Genomic DNA, 27249 nt, shown 5'->3' with positions numbered 1-27249 from the left:
GTGTCCCACTTGATGTTGATTCTTCACAAAAAATACAGTTTTATATCTTTATGTTTGAAGCATGAAATGTGGCAAAAGGTCGCAAAGTTCAAGGGGGCCGAAAACTTTCGCAAGGCACTGTATATTGGAGCTGAAATTGCAGGGTGAGCTGCACAAGGTGGTCTTCCTACTAGGGCACACTGCCTCAGTGCTAAGAGTGTAACACCGGTTCATAGGCTCATGATTACTGCATACGATAGCTGTAGGATCAACAGAGGTACTCAGGGCAATTAGGGGGACATGAATTAAGTTACTTGCATTGTGTCTGCCAATGACCCTAGGATAATGTGCATTTGATGCTACATTATGATGACTCGTTGTCACAATGATAGGGATTAACTGAGCTGGTTTTGGGTCATTGTAAAGTCATTGTTTCAACGCAGCCTTGAAATGTGTGGAGCCAAGATGATATGGATGGACTCCGACATTATGACGTAGCTATTTAGCAAAATAAATACATTGTACTGTCACACACAGCATACGGCAAGAGTAATACCGTATTGCAGGACATCACCTTATTGCAAGCAACTGTAATTGCTGTCCTCATTCCAAATACGTTTTGAACAATTCACAAAGACAGATAGCTACACAACAGCTAGCTATCTAAACAGATACACATACCTCTCTTTGCTGTTATTTCAATGAATAAGCTGGTCTCTTCTTGCAGTCTCTCTGTGCCATCTTTGATGCACCTCTACTGTCTCTGCCTTCTAAATTGTAACGGGGTGAACAGGCCATGGATCGGGTGGCCAGGTCCTTGATGATCTTCTTGGCCTTTCTGTCACAGCAAGTTCTGTAGATGACCTGGAGGTTAGGCAGTGTACCCCGGTGATGCGTTGGGCTGACTGCATCACCCTCTGGAGAGCCCTGAGGTTGTGGACGGTGCAGTTACCATACCAGCCCTACAGGATGCTCTCAAGAGGCACTGTGATGCCTTCTTCAATACTCTGTCTGTGTGGATGGACCATTTCAGGTTGTCATTGATGTGCATGCCGAGGAACATGCAGCTTTTCACCCTCTCTACTGCGGCCCTGTCGATGTGCATGGGTGCGTACTCCCTCTGCTGTTTCCTGAAGTCCACAATCAGCTCCTTCATTTTGTTGACGTTGAGGGAGAGGTTATTTCCATTGTTGGTAATCAGGCCTACCACTGTTGTGTCATCTGCAAACGTCATGATTGAGTTGGAGACATACGTGGCCATTCAGTGATGGGTGTCACGGCCGTCTTCCTGGAAGGAATAAGTGGACGAAAGCGCAGCGTGATGAACGTACATTTCTGTTTATTAGGTAAATGTCGCCAACAAAACAAAGAAACGACCGTGAAGCTTAACTTAGGCTATGATGCCTCTAACAATGTCAACTTCCCACAATGACAGAAGGGAAAAGTCTGCCTAAGGATGATTCCCAATCAGAGACAACGATAGACAGCTGTCCCTGATTGAGAACCATACCCGGCCAAAACATAGAAATCAGAACATAGAATGCCCACCCAAATCACACCCTGACCAAACAGAGACATAAAACCTATAGGGGAGGGTCTGGGTGGGCATCTATCTGCCGTGGCGGCTCTGGTGCAGGACGTAGACTCCGCTCCACCTCTGGCTCATCCCACTTTGGTGGCGCCTCTGGGGCAGGGACCCTCGCCACTGACCGGACTGGGGAACCTCTCTGCGGGCCCCAGACTGGGGACCCTTGTTTCTGGCCCCAGCATGGGGACCCTCGTTGTGGGCACAACCCATCCTGGCTGGAATAAGTGGAGCAGTCACTCAAACGCAGTCACGCACTCTCTCTGGTCGGGCGCATGAAAAAGTTCTGTGACACGGCAGGGTCCACTCATTCAGACTGCTCTTACTCACTCATTTTTTCAGAATACAAGCCAGAAAAAAATTCTAAAGACTGTTGACATCCAGTGGAAGGCATAGGAAATGCAAATTGACCCCTAAGTCAATGCATACTGTAATGGCATTGAACAGAAAAAAAAGTAAATCTTACTTCCTGAATAGATTTTTCTCAGGTTTTCACCTGCCAAATCAGTTCGGTTATACTCACAGACATTCTTGAAACTAGGGGGCACTATTTTTATTTTTGGGAAAAAAAATAAAGGATATAATGCATATAATTGACAGCTTAGGATAGACACACTCTAAAGTTTCCAACACTGTCAAAATATTGTCTGTGAGTATAACAGAACGGATATTGCAGGCGAAACCCTGATGAAAATCCAAACAGGAAGTGCCTCTTATTTTGAAACCGTGTTCCTATGCACCCCTATTGGCCATTGAAAGGGATATCAACCAGATTCCTTTTTCTATGTATTCCCTAAGGTGTCTACAGCATTTTGATATAGTTTCACGCCTTTATGTTGAAGAATGAGCGTAAACGACTACATTGCGTAAGTGGCCAGCTGAAGGCTCTCAGAGTGATTCTTGCGTAAAAGACAGAGGTAGTCATTTTTCCTCTCGCTCCTACTGAAAAGCCAATTGTCCCGGTTGATATATTATCAAATAGATATTTGAAAAACACCTTGAGGATTGATTATAAAAAACTTTGCCATGTTTCTGTCGATATTATGGATATATATATTTTTTGTTCGCCGTTGTCGTGAGCGCTATTTCCGGTGGATTTCTCAACATAACGTGACCAACAAACGGAGGTATTTTGGGTATAAAAATAATCTTTATGGAACAAAAGGAACATTTGCTATCTAACTGGGAGTCTCCTCAGTGAAAACATCCGAAGATCATCAAATGTAAACGGTTAATTTGATTGCTTTTCTGATTTTCGTGACCAAGCTTCCTGCTGCTAGCTGGACATAATGCTATGCTAGGCTATCGATAAACTTACACAAACGCTTGTCTTGCTTTGGCTGTAAAGCATAATTTCAAAATCTGAGATGACAGGGTGATTAACAAAAGGCTAAACTGTGTTTCACTATATTTCACTTGTGATTTCATGAATATGAATATTTTCGAGTAATATTTTTTGACTGTTGCGCTATGCTAATTAGTGTAATTGATGACAATTCTCCCAGATCCGGTATCAGTAGTTTCAAACAGTTTTGGAAACTTTAGAGTGTTTTCTATCCAAATCTACTAATTATATGCATATCTGAGTAGAAGGAAGTTTAATTTGGGCATACTTTTCATCCAAAATTCCAAATGCTTCCCCCTACCCTAGAGAAGTTAATATCTGTGAATGTCTGGAGTCCCTGCCACATACGTCTCATGTCTGAAACGTTGAATTGTGGCTCCACTTTGTCTGTACTGATATGTTTGCCTGTTTGATTGCCTTTCCAGGGCATAGCTGGACTGTCATTGTCCATGTTCCAAGTCACCTTGTTGAGGTTAAATGCAATGGTTAGCTTCCACGTTTTTTGATTTGACTAAGTTCTAATCACAGTGGGAACAACATCCTCTGTGCACTTCCTGATGAACTCAGTCACTGAGTCAGTGTATATGTCAATGTTATTCTCAGAGGTATCCCAGAACATATCCCAGTCCACGTCATCAAAACAATCTTGAAGTATAGATTCTGATTGATCAGGCCAACGTTAAACAATCCTTACCACGGGTACTACCTGTTTAAATTTCTGCCTATAGGAAGGGAGGAGCAGATGGGAGGCATAATCTGATTTGCTGAAGGGAGGGTGGGAAGGGCCGTGTAGCTGTCTCGAAAGGGGAAGTAGCAATTGTCAAGAATTCCTGATGAGCGAGTAGCAAAGACGATGTGTTGATAAAACTTCCTCCTTCCAGCTGTGCGATGTACAAAGAACCCTGTTGGCTGTATGGATGGACAGGGACAGTATATCCGGAGAAGAGCCATGATTCTGTGAAACAGAGTTTGTTATAGTCCCTGATGTTTCACTGGAAGGAGATCCTCGCCCTCCGTTCGTCAACTTTATTGTCCAGGCACTGAACATTACAAGTAATATACTCGGAAACGGTGCATGGTATGCACACCTCTTGAGTCGGACTAAAAGCCCATACTTCCGGCTCTGTGTTGGAGCAACCCCTGCAATGCAATACTTCTAGGGCTTTGAGATGTCTCTATTATGACATTGTGTTATCTGTAAATATTAACATAACATAGGAAGAGTTACAATCCAAAACGCTATATATCCAGTTTCAGAAATGTTGGTAAATTAGCCTTTATTGTGTAGCCATTTGCTAAAGTGAAATGTTCTAGTGGCCTCATGGGTGCAATGTTATTAATATTTTTCATAATTGTATAATTAATAAATATGGTGTTTCTATGCCATATGGTTTTGTTATTTTTTCTGAATTCTGTGATGTATATCAAGTTTAATATTAGGATGCAAACTCAAAATGGAATACTTTTCAACTTTATATCTGACATGTTACAGGTGTCACGATCGTCGTATGAGTGAGACCAAGGCGCAGCGTGAATAGAGTTCCACATATTTTTAATGAACTGAAACTCACCAAAACAAAACAACAAACAACTGAACGAAACGTGAAGCTAGTAGTGTGCACACAGGCACCTAACTATAGACAAGGTTCCACACCAGAAAGTGGAAAAAAGGGCTGCCTAAAAATGATCCCCAATCAGAGACAACGATAAACAGCTGTCTCTGATTGGGAGCCATATCAGGCCAACATAGCCATACAAAACCCTAGACATACAAAAACATAGAGTACCCCCCATAGTCACACCCTGACCTAAACAAAATATATAGAAGACATAAATATCTAAGGTCAGGGCGTGACAACAGGTGTCTTATTTTTTGTAAGCCCATAACCATGTGTGTGAGGTGTATACTTTTGTGTCAATCAAATCAAATCAAATCAAATCAAATTGTATTTGTCACATACACATGGTTAGCAGATGTTAATGCGAGTGTAGCGAAATGCTTGTGCTTCTAGTTCCGACAATGCAGTGATAACCAACAAGTAATCTAACTAACAATTCCAAAACTACTGTCTTATACACAGTGTAAGGGGATAAGGAATATGTACATAAGGATATATGAATGAGTGATGGTACAGAGCAGCATACAGTAGATGGTATCGAGTACAGTATATACATATGAGATGAGTGTGTAGACAAAGTAAACAAAGTGGCATAGTTAAAGTGGCTAGTGATACATGTATTACATAAGGATGCAGTCGATGATGTAGAGTAGAGTATATACATATGCATATGAGATGAATAATGTAGGGTAAGTAACATTATATAAGGTAGCATTGTTTAAAGTGGCTAGTGATATATTTACATCATTTCCCATCAATTCCCATTATTAAAATGGCTGGAGTTGGGTCAGTGTCAATGACAGTGTGTTGGCAGTAGCCACTCAATGTTAGTGGTGACTGTTTAACAGTCTGATGGCCTTGAGATAGAAGCTGTTTTTCAGTCTCTTGGTCCCAGCTTTGATGCACCTGTACTGACCTCGCCTTCTGGATGATAGCGGGGTGAACAGGCAGTGGTTCGGGTGGTTGATGTCCTTGATGATCTTTATGGCCTTCCTGTAACAACGGGTGATGTAGGTGTCCTGGAGGGCAGGTAGTTTGCCCCCGGTGATGCGTTGTGCAGTCCTCACTTCGCTCTGGAGAGCCTTACGGTTGAGGGCGGAGCAGTTGCCGTACCAGGCGGTGATACAGCCCGCCAGGATGCTCTCGATTGTGCATCTGTAGAAGAGTGTGAGTGCTTTTGGTGACAAGCCAAATTTCTTCAGCCTCCTGAGGTTGAAGAGGCGCTGCTGCGCCTTCTTCACGACGCTGTCAGTGTGAGTGGACCAATTCAGTTTGTCTGTGATGTGTATGCCAAGGAACTTAAAACTAGCTACCCTCTCCACTACTGTTCCATCGATGTGGATAGGGGGGTGTTCCCTCTGCTGTTTCCTGAAGTCCACAATCATCTCCTTAGTTTTGTTAACGTTGAGTGTGAGGTTATTTTCCTGACACCACACTCCGAGGGCCCTCACCTCCTCCCTGTAGGCCGTCTCGTCGTTGTTGGTAATCAAGCCTACCACTGTTGTGTCGTCCGCAAACTTGATGATTGAGTTGGAGGCGTGCGTGGCCACGCAGTCGTGGGTGAACAGGGAGTACAGGAGAGGGCTCATAACGCACCCTTGTGGGGCCCCCGTGTTGAGGATCAGCGGGGAGGAGATGTTGTTGCCTACCCTCACCACCTGGGGGCGGCCCGTCAGGAAGTCCAGTACCCAGTTGCACAGGGCAGGGTCGAGACCCAGGGTCTCGAGCTTGATGACGAGCTTGGAGGGTACTATGGTGTTGAATGCCGAGCTGTAGTCGATGAACAGCATTCTCACATAGGTATTCCTCTTGTCCAGGTGGGTTAGGGCAGTGTGCAGTGTGGTTGAGATTGCATCGTCTGTGGACCTATTTGGGCGGTAAGCAAATTGGAGTGGGTCTAGGGTGTCAGGTAGGGTGAAGGTGATATGGTCCTTGACTAGTCTCTCAAAGCACTTCATGATGACGGAAGTGAGTGCTACGGGGCGGTAGTCGTTTAGCTCAGTTACCTTAGCTTTCTTGGGAACAGGAACAATGGTGGCCCTCTTGAAGCATGTGGGAAGAGCAGACTGGTATAGGGATTGATTGAATATGTCCGTAAACACACCGGCCAGCTGGTCTGCGCATGCTCTGAGGGCGCGGCTGGGGATGCCGTCTGGGCCTGCAGCCTTGCGAGGGTTAACACGTTTAAATGAAAAAACGTGTATGTAGATATGTTTAAGACTACCAAGAAACGGTCTGTGTGACCCTGATTTAGCCCACTGTAGTAAAAGGTTATTGAAATTATGAAAGAGATTAGTGTGTTTTTTCACCATCTAATCATGGCATGGGGTTGGATATAGCATTTTGGAAATAAACTCTTCATAAATTGATCTTATCGAGAAAATCACAGAAATGCTCCTGTTCATCAAGTGCACTGAAATGTCAATTTACCATAACGTCATACCACTGATGATGATAGCCATAATTGTTATGTCTTTTGAGGTATGTTTGTGTGTTCAGAAAACCATTTTTACATTTTCCAAATATTTATTGAGTTACAATAACACCCTGCGTACTTGCATTTATTATCAAGCAGTATTCAAACCTCATATCTCATGTTACGATCTGATAATCACAGACTTTTTCTATGCTAGAGTACACAGTGTAACTTTCATTATTACTCTAAGTGGGAATCCAAACATCCCTGACAAGGCTGGGCTGTTTAAACAAATGTACAGTGACACTCATCACAGATAAAAGGCCAAAGAGATGAGGCTGTGTACACATGCGTAATACCTGTTATTCTGTCACATGAAAGGGGCATGTATCTGCGGAATGTGGATCCTGATCAAAACAAGTTCTTAACAAAACATTTTTTCAGGAAGGTGTCATCATACGGTTGGGTGCTGGCAACCGTTTGCGCTATAGAGAGGCACAATGCACACTATTCATCTTTGTGAAGTAATTGCAGTGACTATCTGAGAGATTGAGCAACGGTGGAAATCTCCCTATCGCTGGGAAATTGGTCATTAAAATGGTACACGCCATACTATACAATGCTTTGTGTGTTTGAGCAACTCATTTGAAAACATTTGGTTGCTACTGATTCAAATTCTGGATGACGTATACAAACTACTATGGAGTCTTTCACACGGTGAGGAAGTTGGCTGGTGTGTCGTAGACTGACCTCACCTGGTGAGTCAGTGTTGTTGATTGCTCTTGTTCCCCAAAGGCCATGATGGGACCTACACTTTCCCCAAAAAGTCAATACATTGCCAATATACTAGTAATAACTAATTAGTAGTATTGACATATTTGCTCAAATGGATGTATGGTTTATTTGAGTTATGTTACAGTGATGCATCATGTTGACTAATGTATTGATGTGGCAAATCTGAGTCAATTGGTTCCATTGAACCCTACAGAAGATAATATATTTCTCATCATATGTATTTCTTCCCAATCTGTTTGTCTTAGTCACAGTGATGTCTGCAATGCTCCTCATGTGGTGTCCAGAAGGCACGGCATCTCTCTGTCCTACCCCAAGAACGCTGCTCTGACGCTGGGCTGGCTCTCCTATATTCTTACCTGGAACCAAAAAGGATTCTTCAAAGGGTTCTCCTATGGGGACAGCCAAATAACATTCATAGGTTCTAAGAGTGTCTGGTTTGGTCCAGGCTGGTGTTCCATCTATCTGTGGCCGACAAGTCCTCTGCGGTCTCAGGTCTGGCCTACTCTGATGATGTCATGCTAAAGGATATTTATCACGACATGCAGTACTTGGAAATGGAGGGAATTGTGAATATTCTAGTGATTTGTGGACCCCTTTCTGTCAAATAATTGGATTGCATTGAGGTCTGAAGTTAGAATAAGGAGCATGCATGTCTTGAAAAGAAACTACAAGTCATACAATATAATTTGAACAAAACATTTCCTATGAACACATTTGCATTGCACTTGATCCTTCTTTTATGTCTTTCTGATTCATGACAGCAAGTGAAGTCAGCCTGTCTACCCTAAAGTGCTATCTTGGCAAGTGTCCAGTTTTGAATGTCTCATACACCTGCGTTCTTCAAGTGGATTCCCTCGGTCAACTCTTTCTTCCTGATGTGCCCGATATTCCAGCTCGGCCACAGCTTGGTCCCATTCACTGCAAACAAACAATCTGCCCATTGTTAATACAAATAATAAGCCAAAATTCCCAATATTCCCTCTGTGCCAGACAAATACAGTAAACAGATGAACCAGCGGGGCAACATTACAGCCGGGAATATAAATGCCGATTCTACATTACCCCTGATCCAGAACCTCTTCTGTTAGCAGCCAAAAAGCTTGCCTGAATTCTGCTCTATAAAGTGTCCCCGAGCCACAACCACTTTGTGCAACGTCGTTTCACACGTACACTGAGTGTACCGAACATTAGGAACACCTTCCTAATATTGAGTTGCACCCCCCCCTCCTTTTAGCCTCAGAACAGCCTCAATTCATCGGGGTATGGACTCTACAAGGTGTCGAAAGCGTTCCACAGGGATGCTGGCCCATGTTGACTCCAATGCTTCCCATAGTTGTGTCAAGTTGGCTGGATGTTTTTGGGTGGTGGACCATTCTTGATACACACAAATAACTGTTGAGTGTGAAAAACCCAGCACCTACTACCATATCCCGTTCAAAGGTACTTCAATCTTTTGTCTTGCCCATTCTCCATCTGAATGGCACGCAATCTACAATATATGTCTCAATTGTCTCAAGGCTTAAAAATCCTTATTTAACCTGTCTCCTCCCCTTAATCTAAACCGATTGAAGTGGATTTAACAATAATAAGTGACATCAATAAGGGATCATAGCATTCACCTGGATTCACCTGGTCAGTCTATGTCATGGAAAGAGTAGGTGTTTTTAATGTTTTGTATACTCAGTGTATAAATGACTCAATATTAATAAAGTTAAACGAGTCCCCCCTTTCTCATGATACATATTGTAATACATATTGCAATATAATCTTGCTTTCCTGTATTATATTTATGCTAAAATATTCTTCTACTGAGCCATTTACTTTATGTTAGTATTCTTATCTTATATTATCTCTTATTATTGTTGCATTGTTGAAAAGGAACCAGCAAGTAAGCATTTCATTATACGGTGTATAAGATGTGTATCCTGTACTACATATGAGTAAAAAACTTGAAACTTGAGATAAGAATAATTGCAAATGGAGCTACGGAGGAACATCCTACACTGACAGAGTAAAGACAAATTGCTCAGTAAAAATGAAAGATACGCTGTTATATACTGTTCCAATGGAGTAGACTTTTGGAGTGTCAATGTTTAGAACAGCTGACTCAATGGCACCATATAGTTAATATCCATCCATGACACAGACACATTTGTGGAACGCCAGAAGAAGTGTGAATAGTCAATAATGCAATGCGTGTGTAGACATTTCTGGTGCCCATAGCTAATTCAGTATGCTCACAGGAGACATAGAGAACTACCCCCTTAAACGGGAAATAGGTGTCTATGGACTTTCTGTTTGATAACAGAGTTTTGGAAATGAAACTATAAAATCCCTTCGAACAACAGGAGATTAGTCTGTCTGAATGACCACATCCCCTCTCACACCCCTTCTCCATATTGCTCTTCCGTCCCTCCTTCTCTCTCACACTTTTTCTCTCTCTTACTTCCTGTCGTATAATTTAACAAAAGTCATTTGAGAACCGAGCTACTAAATTATTACTAACACGTTGACTATCTAACTCCCAGAAATTAGACTCTCAACCACTGCTGAGCGCCTTTATCGACATGGGTATAAGGCCCTCACCTGTCCTTCTTTCGGCAAATCCAACCATGACTCAATCTTGCTTTTCCCCACCTATAAACACAAACTCAAGAGGGAAGTTCCGGTGTTCAGGGCTGTACAGAATTAGTCCAACCAATCACTTGGACTGGAATATGTTCGCCTCTGGAGATTGCTTCAATTAATACGCTGACTCAGTAACTGTTGAGGGGGTGGGGGGTGGGGGGGATGCATAGATGATGTGATACTGATAATGTCTTTCAAAATGTTCCTAAATCAAAAACCGTGGATTGAAGGCAGCCTTGTAGGAAAACTGAAAGAGAGAGATTCTGCTTATAAACAGGGCAAGGTGACAGGGGACAAATGTTTGGTTAAACAGTACAAATAGGACAAACGCAGATCGATCAAGATGACGTATGTGGCAGGAACTCTTAATGATCAAGGATTACAAAAAAGAAGGCCAGCCACATTGCAGTCACCAACGCCACCCTACCAAAGGAGCTAAACACCCTTTTCTCATGATTCAAGCGCAATGACCCTGAGCTGCCGAGAAGAGCCCACAATGACAACATGAGCTATACACTCAAGGTCTCAACTAAGGAGGACGTATGCAAGTCATTCAAGCGTGTTAACCCTCAGAGCATGTGCAGACCAGCTGGCTGTTGTGTTCACTGGCATTTTCAATCTCTTATTAGCTCAGGCTACGATACACACCCACTTCAAGATGTCAACTATCATCCCCGTGCCCAAGAAAAGAAAAGAAAAGTAACTGAACTGAATGACTACCAACCAGTAGAACTCACTTCCGTCATCATGAAGTGCTTTGAGAGTCAAAGACCATATCACCTCCTCTCTCCCTGACACACTCAACCCTCTCCAATTCACCTACCGCCTGACAGATCCATGGCCAATGCTTTCGCCATTGCACTGTACACTGCCCTTACCCACTTGGACAAAAGGATGCATATGTGAGGATGCTGTTCATTGTCTACAACTCGGCCTTCAATACCATAGTGCCCTATACGCTCATTACAAAGCTCATGGCCCTGGGTCTGAACTCGTCCGTGTGCATCTGGGTCCTGGACTTCCTGACAGGCCACATACAGGTGGTGAAGGTAGGCAACATTACCTCCTTGACACGGATTCTTAATACATGATTCCCACAATGGTGCGTCCACTGTCACCTTCTATATTCCCTGTATACCAACGACTGCGTGGCCTCACACAGTTCCAACTGCATCATCAAGTTTTCTGAAGACACAACAACAACAAGACACCCTACAGGGAGGAGGTAGGCACTCTGATATCGTGGTGCCAGGTAAACAACCTCTCCCTCAACATTTGCAAGACAAAGGAGCTGATTGTGGAATTCAAGAGGAACCAGGCTGGACATGCCACAGCCCTCATCAATTGGGCCGCTGTTGAGACAGTCAATAACTTCAAATTATTTTGCGTACACATCTCACAGAAGCTGAAATGTCCTAACCACACTGACACAGTGGTGAAGAAGGCACGACAGTGACTCTTCAACCTCAGAATGCTGGTGAAATTTGGCCTTTCCCTTCCTGTTCTACAGGAGTACCATCGATATCATACTGTCAGGCTGCAACACAGCCTGTTACGGCAACTTCAACGAAACGGACTGCAAGACAATTCAGAGGGTGATGCGTGCTGCCGTACACACCGTTAGGTGCACACTGCCTGCCCTAAAGGACACCTACAACACCAGATGTCGCAGGAAGGTCAAGGAGATCATCAGGGACCCCAGCCACCCAAGCCATGCCCTGTTCTCCCCACTGCAATCACTAAGTACAGAATCAGTATGGCAAAAACTGGAACACTGCCCAATATTTTCTATCCTCAGACCATCAGGCTGCTGAATAGCCACCACTATTCAGCTACCTGCTCCCTCTCACTACTCCCTCTAAACCATCAAGCTCTATGACGAAACAGGCTCTCATGAGGACCGCTATAGGAAAGGAAGACCCAGAGTTACCTCTGCTGCAGATGATAAGTTCATTAGAGTTACCTGCCTAAGAAATCTGTAATTAACTGCACCTTAAATCACTGCCCAAATAAATGCTTCACAAAGTTCAAGTAACAGACACATCTCAACATCAACTGCTCAGAGGAGACTGCGTGAATCAGGCCTCCATGCTCAAATTGCTGCAAATAAACAACTTCTAAAGGACACCAATAAGAAGAAGAGACTTGCTTGGGCCAAGACAAATGAGCAATGAACATTAGTCCCGTGGAAATCTGACCTTCGATTTTTGGTTCCAACCGCTATGTCTTTGTGAGAAGCAGAGTAGGTGAATGGAAGATCTCCGAATGTGTGGTTCCCACCATGAAGCATGGAGGAGGAGATGGTGTGGGGGTGCTTTGCTCGTGACACTGTCTGTGATTTATTTAGAATTCAAGGCACACTTAAGCAGCATTGCTACCACAGCATTCTGCAGTGATACACCATCCCATCTGGTTTGTGCTTAATGGGACTATTGTTTGTTTTTCAACAGAACAATGACCCAAAACACACCTCCAGACTGTGTAAGGGCTATTTGATAAAGAAGGACAGTGATAGAGTGCTGCATCAGATGACCTGTACTCCACAATCACTCGACCTAAACCCAATTGAGATGGTTTGGGATGAGTTGGACCGTAAAGTGAAGGAAAAGCAGCCACCAAGTGCTCAGCATATGTGGGAACGCCTTCAAGAAAAGCATTCCAGGTGACTACCTTATGAAGCTGGTCGAGAGAATGCCAAGAGTGTGCAAAACCGTCTTCAAGGCAGTGTGGCTACTTTGAAGAATCTCAAATCACAAATATATTTGATATGTTTCACAATTTTGGCTACTACGGGTTGCCATATGTGTTATTTTATAGTTTTGATGTCTTCTCTATTATTCTACAATGTGGAAAATAGTAAAAATAAAGAAAAACCTTTGAATAAGTAGGTGTGTCCAAACTTTTGACTGGTACTGTATATGAAAAACTTTCATGTGATTGTTTGTCACATGTTACAGTGAAATTCGAATTAGCAGTTTCACATGTAAGAAAACTCCACATTTACTCCATTGTTTGTAGGCAAAATACATGTAAACAAATACTGTATAGGCTAGAAACATGTTTAAAACTATAACTTTAAAATCGTGGATGGTCAGGTTTTGCATCCATGTTTCAATTATGGATTGCCACTTTAACACCTTAATGAGTAATAGTGTTGTTATATGATGCAATCCTATAGTGAGTGAGTTACTTTTGTGCCATTACTGTCAGGCAAAACGTCTGAAGTCGAGAACAACATTCTCAGTATTGCAAACAAAATATAATGATTTTGAAAGCAAAACACAAACCCAAACTATTGATGGCAAAACAAAACATTGCAAGGGAATAATTGTTTAAATACGAAAGCAAACTAATTGTAAATGAATGCAACAAAAATGCTTTAGCCTTTGCTTTCACTGCCTTTTTTCCAGTTGCACGTTTTGGCACCTTCATTTCAGCAACATAGCACCCTGCATCCCACTGCTGCTTTGCCTCTGAAGTTAAGCAGGGTTGTTTCTACTTAGTCCCTGGATGTGACTGGATGTGTGAGAAACATGTAGAACCTTCACACACACATGTCCCAAAAACAATTTTCACATGTGGGTCTCTCTCACCCCCTGCCCTCTCCTAGCACATAGGACAATATAATACCCCGCCTCTCTCTCACTGCTCCATGCTGATCCCCATGCCTCTACCCCTTCACATTACTTCCTCCCTCTCTATCTCACTCCCCTTTCCAGGAAAACATGGACACTCCTCACCCTGCTTAGGGTCAGCACAGTGTCATCAAAAGAGCAGAGCCCCAGAGCAGCCTCCTCAACTCAGAGGGGAAGCATCCTATTAGACAATGGCACAGTAATGGCCTCTGAGGGTCCCCATTGTCCCATTAACAGTCATTAGGGCTTAATGGGAAATGCTTGCCCCCCCCATCCCTACATCCCCCCTCCAAACCGCCACTCACCTAAACCTTTGATTCTCTCCTCCTCCCTCCCTCCATCCCTCCAACCCTCCTTCCTCTTAATGCCCCTGTTTGTTTTGCCATCAAAAGACAGTCTTTAAGTCCTACAAAAGAGGGGGTTGGAGCGCAATCTCATATGCGTGAGAGGACTTTACAAAGTTGGAGTCTGGTAGAATAGAGTAAAAAGGGAGACGGTGGGCCTCCGGTGTTTTGATCTCAGTGAGGGGTAAATGGACTGGATTGTCTTGTACCCTGCTGGTGGGCTAAACTGAGACAGAGTGAGTTGCAGGGGGTTAAATCAAAGGTTGGGTTATCTTCACTGGGTCATCTCCATCATATTAGGATGTTGTCTAAATGTTGATTCTTTCACACCAACATCTGAGGGTACTTGAGGTGCCAAAAATAACACTCACCAGACCCTCAACACCCCTACAGGAAGGCAATGGTCAAGTTCACCTCTATATGCAGACAATATATTCTGATACCCGTCAGTTTTTTCCCCTGTATCTTTCCTTGGTGAACACGGACCTTCAAGGACTATGTCCGTAATATAAAACATCAGCATTTTATTTCTCCCAGGATCATACTCACTCACAGTCCTTACTAGTTGAATCATACTCATAACTGAGGCCCTACAGTTTGACTGACTACATAATCCACGTGCCCTGACCAAGATAATCTACCTGCCAAAGATAAAATACAGGCCTACAGAATTTTCTGGTCAAATCCATATATTTATATTTTAGTAATTTAGTAGACACTCTTATTTTACTGGTCCCCTGTGGGAATCAAACCCCAAACCCTGGGTTTGAGCATCTTGCTCTACCAAATCAGTCACATGGGACCATATAGCCAGTACAAACTCAGGGCCCTACTCAGAACCAAACCCCAATTGCCTGCGTGCTTTGTGACTGCACTGTGGGTTTACAGTGTGACTGAGAACACATGACAGCATTTGCATGGGGTCGTGTTGAGGTTGCAGTTTCTGCGTTCCTCCATTGTGGGTGGGAAACATCACATTACTGTCACCCTCACAGCTGACATGAATAATGGGACAAAATGCACACTAACTCAGCCCTGGACTGTCAACTTGGTCTGAGTCAAATGTATTAATTCTGATCACGCTTGACACACTCTCCTTATGTCATTGACGGTGGTGATGGGACTGGTTTGCCCCATTTGTGGATGTTGAAAGCATTTGTGAAGTTGTCACGCTCTTAGGTAGCCACCCAAGTAGCCAATTGATAACATATTTTAGATCATTTGTTGATAGAATCAAAATGTCCTTACATGTCAGATGCTGTCCCAGAGATGTCTTAATTCTCCAGTAACACCAAACTATTCCCTTGGCTCGGACTACACAGTCACATCAACTCTTAGCCGAGCACCAAATCCTCCACAATCCTTGGGGATAGTTTTGGTCCTATTCTGAAAGACATGTTGATTCAGACATATTAATATTAAAATACTTACTACTTTTGTTGCTATCAGCAAATTCCTCAATGTATGCATTTGACCATCACATTGCACTGAACAAATCTGAATTGAAGAGCTCTTCCATTTTTGGCACCTTAAAAAAAACAGACAATCCCAAAACAACACTGGCAGCCTTCCAACAATTTTTCATCTAATTTAATCTAATCTAAACATATGTTTAGAGGAGGATGGTCAGCACACTTCAAAACTAAACCACTCCACTGTCTCCCTCACAAACAATCACACAACATAGTGATAGCAGGGGTTCTGAACAAATACTAAATTTTTGTGAAGTGCGCAATCTCCAACATGCCATTCAGTTCTGTCCCACTGGTCTACTAATTACAGTGGCTTGTGAAAGTATTCACCCCCCTTGGCATTATTCCTATTTTGTTGCCTTACAACCTGGAATTAAAATATATTTTTTGGGGGGTGTTTGTATCATTTGATTTAACTCTGAAGATGCAAAATAGTTTTTATTGTGACACAAACAAGAAATAACACAAAAAAACCCAGAAAACATGAGTTTGCATAACTATTCACCAACCCCCAAAGTCAATACTTTCTAGAGCAATCAAGTATCTTGGGGTATGTCTCTATAAGCTTGGCACATCTAGTCACTGGGATTTTTTTGCGCATTCCAGCTCCTTCAAGTTGGGTGGGTTCCGCTGGTGTACAGCAATGTTTAAGTCACACCAAAGATTCTCAATTGGATTGAGGTCTGGGCTTTGACTAGGCCATTCCAAGACATTTAAATGTTTCCCCTAAAACCACTCAAGTGTTGCTTTAGCAGTATAATTAGGGTCATTGTCCTGTTGGAAGGTGAATTTCCATCCCAGTCTCAAATCTCTGGAAGACTGAAAAAGGTTTCCCCTCAAGAATTTCCCTGTATTTAGTGCCATCCATCATTCCTTCAATTCTGAGCAGTTTCCCAGTCCCTGTCGATGAAAAACATGGGGATGTTGTTCTCGGGGTGATGAGAGGTGTTGGGTTTGCGCCAGACATAGCGTTTCCATGATTGCCAAAAAGCTAAATTTTTGTCTAATCTGACCAGAGTACCTTCTACCATAAGTTTGGGGAGTCTCCCACATGTCTTTTGGTGAACACCAAACATGTTTGCTTATTATGTTCTTTAATCAATGGATTTTTTCTGGCCACTCTTCCATACTGCCCAGCTCTGTGGAGTGTACGGCTTGTGGTCCTGTGTAGCTCAGTTGGTAGAGCATGGCGCTTGTAACGCCAGGGTAGTGGGTTCGATCCCCCGGGACCACCCATACGTAGAATGTATGCACACATGACTGTAAGTCGCTTTGGATAAAAGCGTCTGCTAAATGGCATATATTTTTATATATATATATATATATATTTTTTTTTTTTAAGTTAAGTTAAGTTTTTTTTTTTTTAAGTGGTCCTGTGGACAGGTACTCCAATCTCTGCAGTGGAGCTTTGCAGCTCCTTCAGGGTTATCTTTGGTCTCTTTGTTGCCTCTCTGATTAATGCCCTCCTTGCCTGATCCATGAGTTTTGTTGGGTGGCCCTCTCTTGACTGGTTTGTTGTGGTGCCGTTTTCTTTCCATTTCTTAATAATGGATTTAATGGTGTTCAAAGCTTCTGATATTTTTTTATAACCCAAACCTGACCTGTACTTTTCCACACCTTTATCCCTGACCTGTTTGGAGAGCTTCTTTGTCTTCATGCTGCCACCTTCTTGGTGATGGCACTTGCTTAGTGTTGTTGTCACGTTCGTCATAACGAGGAAACAAAGGCGCAGCGTGATATGAATACATTCCTCTTTAATGAAAGAGAACACTGAACAAATATTACAAAACAACCGTGAAGCTATATATAACGAGTGCTGACATGCAACTAACCATGGACAATAACCCACAAAATCAAAATGGAAATGGCAACCTAAATAGGATCCCCAATCAGAGACAATGATAAACAGCTGCCTCTGATTGTTTTAATTCAACATGGCACCCCCCTCTCTCTGTCCCATCAAAAATATTGTCTTTAGTTAAACTTCTGTTCTTGTCCATTGACATGCCCTTACCTTAGAGAGCCTTTTTATTTCTCTATTTGGGTGGGCACTCTAGTTTGTCTGTTTCTTTGTTGGCCGGGTATGGTTCCCAATCAGAGGCAGCTGTCTATCGTTGTCTCTGATTGGGAATCATACGTAGGCACCCTTTTTCCCACCTGTGTTTGTGGGTAATTTATTTTCTGTGAGTGTTTGTGTGCTCCACGGTTGCGTCACGTTCGGATTCTGTTTACCTGTTTTTGTGAAGGTTTAACTTCAATTAAAGATGTGGAATTACATGCACGCTCTGCCTTGGCTCATTTACGACAGGGAGTTTGAAGACAGTAAACGTGACAGAATTACCCACCACAAAAACACCAAGCAGTGTGCCCAAACTTGGGAGACGAGCTGGACCGGGGAGGATATTATGGCATGGGACAAGACCCTGTCATGGAAGCCCGAGAGGCAGCTCCCAAAGTTTTTGGGAGGGGCACACGGGGAGATTGGCGGAGTCAGGGTTTAGACCTGAGCCAACTTCCCGTGCTTACCGTGGGGAGCATGTGACCGATCAGGCACCGTGTTATGCAGTGATGCGCACTGTGTCTCCAGTGAGCATTCACAGGCCGGTGCGCTCTGTGCCAGCGCCCCGCATTTGCCGGGCGGAAGTGGGCATCCAGCCAGGACGGGTTGTGCCAGCTCTACGCTCGAGACCTCCAGTGCGCCTCCACGGCCAAATGTAACTGGTGCCTGCTCCACGCACCAGGCTTCCAGTGCATCTCCCCAGTATGGTGAGACCTGTTCCGGTTCCACGTACCAGATCTCCAGTATGTCTCTCCAACCGAACACAGTCTTGTGATATCGGTATCATGTGTTTGTCGGACCATTCATAGATCAGCATAGTAATGTATCCACCTTACAGGGATCCATCTAACAGAAGGTGGCATTTAAACCCTATGCTATTTAACACACTGGAATTCACTGTGTTTTTAAATAATCAATGGAATCTCTATATGGAGAATAATGACATCCCCAACGTATCTCCTTCAATAATTTGGGAAGCAGACAAGGCAGTTATGAGAGGGAATATTATTTCCTATGTCGCAGCTGGACTTAGAGTTAAAAGTAATTCAACTTGAAGACGAATTTAAAAGAACTTCTTCCAAACCGCTCTTCAAATAATTACAAGCTGCGAGATGAATAATAGACCAACTGTTTACAGACAATCTCATTTCCAGGCTAAACAAATGGACTACTCTCAAGACTGTCAAAGAATACAACTGCACCAGACACTGTACCCTTATCAATAAAGGAGCAATCAGGTATGGAACGATTCACCACTAGGGAAATAAATACCATTATGAGGGACTACTACCTGTCACTCTACAGCTCCGAATCCAGCAATAATCTTTCCTGGCGATACATGTGGAAGACAGATAATTATTATGCAAGGAGACATCCATAGAAGAAATACAAGAGGCAATTCAAACTTGGCAAATCCCCAGGACCTGAGTTTTATAAGAATTGTCAAGATTTTATTACGAAACCCCTTCTCAGAGTGTATACAATCTCCTTTGCCAGGGGTGAACTCCCTCCCAATTTTAACCATGCAAATATTGTTCTCATTCTTAAGAAACATAAACCAGGCGAAGATTGCTATAACTATAGGACTGTCCGTCTAATTAATGTGGACAGTAAGATCTCATCTAAGTTCCTAACTAGGAGACTAGAACGCCTGCTACCAACTTTAATAAAGTCGGACCAAACTATAATGCAAAAGGCATTCATTTACAAATGTCAGGCATCTCCTCATCATCTCATCATCTCTATCATTGGATGCCGAGAAGGCATTAGACCAAGTAGAATGGCAATACCTATTTAAAGTACTTAACTGGTTTGAAGTGGGAGAGAATTTTGTTAACGGATAAAGTTGATATACCATGCCACTCAGGCCGCTGTGATAACAAATGGAATACAGTCACCCACTTTCTTTTTGGGTAGAGGGGCAAGCCAGGATTTCTCAATGTGACCTCTGCTATTTTCCTTGGTATTAGAGCCCCTGGCAGAGGATATACTGTACATACCCAGGAACGTCTTATAAGTGTCAAGACTCAAAAACAAACTCATATTATATCTCTATATGCAGATGATATTTTTCTAGTAATTTCTAACCCAGAAGCCTTCTTTTCCCATTGTTATTGACTTCATTAAGAGGTTTATCTCTTTTTATGGCTACAAAATACATTTGAATGAATCAGAATCAATGCCCCTTGTGAGCTTGAGTGACAACAACAATTTGAATGACTTCCTTTTCAATTGGACAGAAAATAGTTGCTATAAACATTTCAAATAAAGATCACAATCTGTCTAATAGCAACTTTGCACCTGTACTTAGGGCAGTTAATGAAGACATACACTAGATAGGTGGATGGACCTGCCAAAAAAAGGAAGGCGATCTTTATACAATATGGGACCCCTTTTTCCCGATCTCTTCTCCCTTATCTTGCAGGTAATATATTAACATCAATGCATTTATGGATCAACAAGACCTTGGACACTTTCTTGTATAAAATATATTCTTGTATAGGCCTCTATGCCCTGTTAAGGGTATTTTACACACTACAGCCACACAATTTGTGGCAGTCAAATTATTAAAGGTATGTAAGGAAAATTAAAAAATAATAAGGTTAATGGAATTAATGAGAAAAAAACATTTAAGTAATGAAAAATTATGAGCAGATAACTGAAAGGGGATGTATGATTCATATTGTTTTTGTATGTTTTGTTTTTGTTTTGGTGTTTGTTGGTTATGTTATGTTTTATGTTACTTTGTTTCATTTTGGAATTCAAATATATGTACAATTTGTTTATGATGTTGACCTGAAACAAGGAAAAGGATATAATAAAATAAAGAAAGAAATATCTAAAAATAGGATTCCCTCTTACTGACAGTTGTTGCTGCTTTGCGTGTTGTATTGTTTTCTCTACCTTCTTGCCCTTTGTGCTGTTGTCCGTGCCCAATAATGTTTGTACCATGTTTTGTGCTGCTACCATGTTGTGCTGCTGCCATGTTCTGTTGCTACCATGTTGCTGTCATGTTGTGTTGCTGCCATGCTATGTTGTTGTCTTAGGTCTAGTGTGTTGTGTTGTCTCTCTTGTAATGATGTGTGTTTTGTCCTATATATTTTTTTTTATTCATTTAAAATAAAATTATCCCCTGTCCCCGCAGGAGGCCTTTTGCCTTTTGGTAGGCCGACATTGTAAAAAAGAATTTGTTCTTAACTGAATTGCCTAGTTAAATAAAGGTCATATAAATCAAATTTAAAAATAAATAAGGACTTGCAATAACTGTAGCTGTCTTATGTGTCCATGTAAACATTTACAGGACATATTGTATTTCTGAACAGGTTTCTTTGCTCATTCTCATGGGCAATTGAGGACATAGCAGCACCCATTATATTGTTGGACTACAGTAGCCTACCAATAACACATGAACTGTTGTCCTATGGTGAATAAACCTCGCTGGCTGTCAGAGGCATTTAGTCTGCTGAACAACCTTAAAATGACTTTTCTTAACTCTGTTTGTTATGTGTACAAAACACAAATCATATTTAGTGCCATTTTGTCTCAGGATAATCTCTAATATGCCACTGTTGTTGCCAGGGCTTCCATTCTCTGGTTCTGAGTGTAAATGTAATATTTTCTCTCTTTTGGCTGTGTGGTTTGCAGCAGCTTAATCACAAGACATAGGCATCCCAGTCATTTTGTTAGGAGCCATCGTGTATATTGTAGAACTCTTACATCAAGCACTTTTTCTGTATGCATGGTGAGCAATTAAAAAATATGCTATATGTTCACACTCATACATAGATAAATACCAAATATGAGAGACGGTATTGTGAAGATATTGAAGACATATAGGGTCATCCACCCAGAGAAAGATGGAGAGAGAGGGAGGATGATGAATAAAGAGGGGCAAGACACTGCAAGACAATGAGGGATACAGATTGACATACCAACCTAAAGATTATCATTCCAAGACAAACACTAAGGTCTGGTAGATAGCCATGATCACTGGTTGTCCGACATGCTGACAGCATTACATGTAGTTATCAGTAAGAGACAGATTCCAGAGCATCTGAGTGTCCTGATCACATCTCGCCCTAGTACACAGGTGTTTCCTATCCTTTCCAAACAACCTTGTTTACAAAAACAACAGCATTTAGAGAAGAATGTCAAAAAGCCAGGACCCACTGCCGTATCACTTTGGCTGCCCCATTTCATCTCTAATTGTGTGTCTGGATACCAAGCGTATGTTTTATTGAGAGTTCGAGCTAGCCATCCTAAAGCAGCCACAAAGGAGGTATTGAAACAATGGTGAGTTGAGAACACTCAAGCTTTGTCCTGATATGCATGTAATTTACAATCAATTTGATGCACCTAAAATGTGCTACTGTTGACTCCCATGGTGCACACTAATCATCTAATTTACAGCACAGATGCTTTTTTTATATGTGTTTGCTTTGTGTGGTATGTTCTGAGACTTAACAGTCAGCACTTCATCCATGTTGACCGTAGAAGCTTTCCTGTATTGTATATACAACAATATACAAACAAAACTAATTTGGAGAGGCCCGAGACAGTGTTTTAATGTTTGGTAGACCATTGATCAAGACTGCCTTCTTTTGCTTTCCCTGTCTCACTCTTTATCTTGTTCTTTGGCTTCTTCCCTTCCTTCTTTGAAGTTCACCACTCCCTCTCCTTTTATCTCTCTCTGCCTTCCTTTCCGTCTCCCCTTCTGATCTGCTGGAGACATTGCATGACATCTCTCCCCTTCTCCTCTGAGATCTGTGAATACGTACAGAGGAATGTGTGTCCTTCCTGATATTACAACTCTCTTTATCGCCTAAGAAGAGGAGTAGGAGGCGAGGGGGAGTAAGAGAGGAGGCTGTCAAGATGTTAAGAATGGTTTGGGGTCCGGAGGAAAAAAGAGAGACCTTTGTGGTATCTTATCTGACAGGATATGAAGGAACAGTCAATGGCTTTGGCATTCGGCAAAACAGTTTCCTTCAATGGGCATTCACTACAACCGACTTTGGCTAACAAGTGGCGGCATAAACATCAGAGGAATCCCTCAAAAACCATTGAAAGAGAAAGAAAGAGAAAGAAAGATATAGGAAGAGAGAGAGAGAGAGAGAGAGCGAGAGAGAGGGGGGAAGACAGCCAAAGGGTGTTTTAGAAGTTCCATATTTTGCTAATTGCCAGCGATAATATGCAGCAGTTTGCCAGTAGTTGTGATTACTATCAATGGAAGCGATTGAACAGATGTTGCTGTGCTGTTAGGGCTGTTTGAAGGCATTCTTTCCAACAACAGCCTGCCTGCTGGAGCTTTTCTAAGGGACGTAATTATCTGTCTCTAAGGGGGCAGTTAAAAAAGTCAGTCATTTCAAGTTCACTGAATTTATGATTTGATGAAATTCTCATTGATTGTCAGTGCATTAACTCCAATAATGACAACTTATTTTAGTAAGGTCAAACGAATTTCCAAACCAAGGTGAACCATCCTCACGATGACACATGCACACGTGCACACACACTATTCTTGCCTTCCTTCCGTGTCCGTGTCCCTCTCTTTGTGAATGAGCTCTACCACGGCATCCTTTTCCTGATGCTGTGTAATCAAAGCTGTTTTATTACAGGGCTGGCTGTTTCTCCCTCTGCTGAGACACATCCTAATGCAGACCCCTGCAATCTATGACTGCCTGGTTATTAGCTCAAGAAGTCCCTGTGGTGTAAAAACACTCTAATGAGAGAGCTCTACTCTAATTTAAAGTTTTAATTTAGATCCTACCCTTTTGACCTTGTGCTGCTTATCCAAAACACATCGTGTCTGGTCCTGGAGACTCCATGGCTCGGCCGGATGAACTATTCCTGTACCCAAGGGGTCACAGTGCGCGCTTGTTTCCAACGTCACTCTCTGTGACCCAATAACTTTGAAAAGCATAATTCCTTGCATTTATTCTCCTTTGACTTCATGACGACTTTGTGTGAAAGGACTTGATAGATATTAACGATATAACAGTTATATTACAGCGGCCATGAGTAAATAAAGAATATTTTCCACTTTCATAAGCACTGATAAGTGAGGAGTCCTCTCAGACGGGGGACAAGGAAAGTAGACTATTTGAAATGCATCCACTGCTTTGATTGCACTTTTCTTTTGCACTTTTCTTTTTGCTCATTATCTTATTTTAGTCCATTATTGTCAGGACCCGGTTACAAACCCGGGTCTCCGGAGTGAGAAACAGTCACTTAACCAACTGAGCCACGAATAGTCGGCAGAATCCAGAAGATGAGGCAGACACAGCAGTACTTGAGACGGTGTATTTATTGAAGTAAAAAGTGAAGTTCTTCAGGAAAACATGTAACTCCACAACCTCAAAAGGAATTCCACAAGAACTAAGGTAATCCTCCAAGACAAAAAGGTAAATCCACAAGGTGGAAGGAATAGCACAAAAAGCCTTAAAAGATACTCAAAAACCAAACAAACAAGAACAAAAAAAACAGAATTCCACAAGAGAGTCCACCGGTATCTACAAGAGTTCACAGAGAATTAGGGCTAGGTGCTAACATACAAACACAGAGCACAGAACTGAGGAAAACAAAGGGTTTAAATACAATCAGGGGAAACGAGGCACAGGTGCAAATAATAATGGGGATCAAGGGAAAACAAAAGGTCAAAAGGCACAATGGGGGCATCTAGTGACCAAAAACCGGAACAACCCTGGCCAAATCCTGACAATTATAGTAGTTTATCCACAATTATTGAATTTAGCTAATCAAAGTGTTGATTTGGGTCCACTTAGGCTAGGGGATGGCGTCGTCCAGTCAGCACTATAGCAATGTTTTCATGATATGGGTGGTGATATATAGGTTGATGAAACCCCATGATGACAAGAAGGAGTATTTCACAATGGGGCGAAAGTTATATTATTCTATCCATCTACCTTCATTCCATCCCTTGTTATTGTTGCTCTCAACACTTCATGCAGTCTCAGTACAATAGGCCTTGTCTCTAAACAAATTAACACAAATTTGTCTTAATAAGGTAGAGATTACAAGCCCATTTATTATAAGGGAACCTTCTGACAGGATCTGGAGTTCCCCGCGGTTAACTCTGATTGGTCATCTCATTCTCTCTGATCGCTCAGGTCACCTGATTGGTTGCACTTGATTTACCTCCAGTGTATTGTAATTTGTTTATACAGTTTTTCCAAGTCACGTCACATGGTCAGAAAAAACTCCTGGCCCTGGAGACAATATAAGACAGCTCTCGCACAGAACACATTTCTCACAAAACCCATCACAGATAAATTGGTGTACTTTATTCTGCTCTCTTTTAAAACTAGCATGGTGAGTTCACTACCCATTTGTTTTCATTTACAGTCAATTACAGTCAGACTTGAGGGTGATCCTTTCCACTGTTCACAGCACACTCCTGCAGCTTTGACTATGGCGCACAAAATATTAAGCTAATGAGAGTTTAGCCACACGATTCAGAAGCTGGACTCCGGCAAGCTGGGATGAGAACAGAGGAGGCTGGTAACCCAGACTACTCTGGGACCAGCTAACTTGGAGCGTATTCTGCCCAGGGAGGTGTTCTGCCCAAGACAGGGTTTCGAAAGAAAGGCTACTAGGATGCGACCAATCGTCTGATTGGCCCTTCTCTGCCTGTCTTTCAATTCCCCAGACTGTCAGACAACACGGGGATGAAACCCTCGGAAGAGAGGTATCATGTTCAAATATTCACAGCTCATGTTACATTACATTACAATAAGATAAGAATATGATTCTCAATTACTGCCAAGAATAGAGGAGACGAGTAAGAAAAAGAGAGAGAAGGGAAGAGGAAGAAGCTGACTTGGCCTATTCCAAAGACATACTCTGGTAGAGGCATTACACCCAATTATGGCATATTAGTAGCAAGTAACCATGTGGATTCAGACGTAATAGCATTGAATCCACACATCATGTGACCAGAAGGACAATGTCCCAGGCTCTGTATTGTGAGAAAATGCTCACTACAGAGGCGGTATGGGGCTGTGAGACAATGAGGAGCCTGGGTGACTAGCCTAGGAGAGACATGGCTACAGCAATAAATGTATCAACCCAATGTTTTGTTAGACTACTGAATAAAAACGCATCCCTCCTGGAAATTATATATCAAGAAACTGTGTTTGGCAGATGAATGTGAGGTGTCTATTTCATGAGGTGGCATGAGTGTGACATGTTCTAGCCTATTTGGAAAGGATCATGAAATTCAAATGGTCACGTCCTGACCTTAGTTCCTTTTTTATGTCTCTATTTTAGTTTGGTCAGGGCGTGAGTTGGGGTGGGCATTCTATGTTTGTTCTGTGTGTTATATTTCTAGGTGTCTGGCCTGGTATGGTTCCCAACAGAGGCAGCTGTCAATTTTGTCTCTGATTGAGAACCATACTTAGGCAGCCTGTTTTCCCACTATGGGTTGTGGGGAGTTGTTTTCCATTTCAGTGATTGCACCATACGGGACTGTTTCGGTTTTCATTTATTCCCTTGTTCTTTTGTATTTAGTGTTCAGTTAATTAAAGGAAATATGAACACGTACCACGCTGCGCTTTGGTCTACTCCTTCTTCCTCAGACAAACATCGTTACACAAATGAGAATTTTGTATGGCAGAAGAAGATTATTTGTACAAAAATCTAATACATCATCTAAAATAGATCTGGTAAGATTTTGTATGTTTTTCCTTATATGTCAGTAGTCTATTTGTTAAATTATATGGCTTATATGACATACACAATTAAATACAAGATTGTGGTGAATTTTCTACAAAGATATGGAGACATATTTGAGACAACATACATGAGTTATATGAGTCGTCAATAAATATTCTAAGAAAAATGAATGTTCTGAGAATGTAACCTCTACAAAATAGATGCTTTCCTTATAGGATTTGCATTACTTTTTATAAGTCAACATATATTTAAAAAAAACATGACATTAACTGAAAGAAAAACACAATATTAAATTGGGCAGCACCTCCTACTGGACAGGTGTTTTATCTACAACTATGCCTTTGGTATCCCATCCAGGGTTAAAACCAAGACCCGCACTGCTTAGCTTTGATATTGGTCACTGACCACTACCAATGTGCTATCGTGAGAATGACAGTTGAGAAATGTCCACTGAATAACTAAGTACAGTAGATTAACTCCTCTTCCTCCTCCTCCTCCTCCTCCTGTCCCCTTCCCTCCTCTTCTCGTCCTCCTCTTCTGCTCTGCTCCTCCTGATCTCCTCCTCCTCTTGTACTCCTCACCTCCTCCTCTTCTTCATCCTCCTCTACTCTCCTCCACCTATTCCTATCATCCTGTCTCCTCCTCCTCCCCTCTCCGCCTCCCTTCTCCTCCACATCCTCA

Source organism: Oncorhynchus gorbuscha, linkage group LG06 (assembly GCF_021184085.1).
Source record: "Oncorhynchus gorbuscha isolate QuinsamMale2020 ecotype Even-year linkage group LG06, OgorEven_v1.0, whole genome shotgun sequence".
NCBI classification, from domain to species: Eukaryota; Metazoa; Chordata; class Actinopteri; order Salmoniformes; family Salmonidae; genus Oncorhynchus; species Oncorhynchus gorbuscha.
This window is presented reverse-complemented; position numbering follows the sequence as displayed.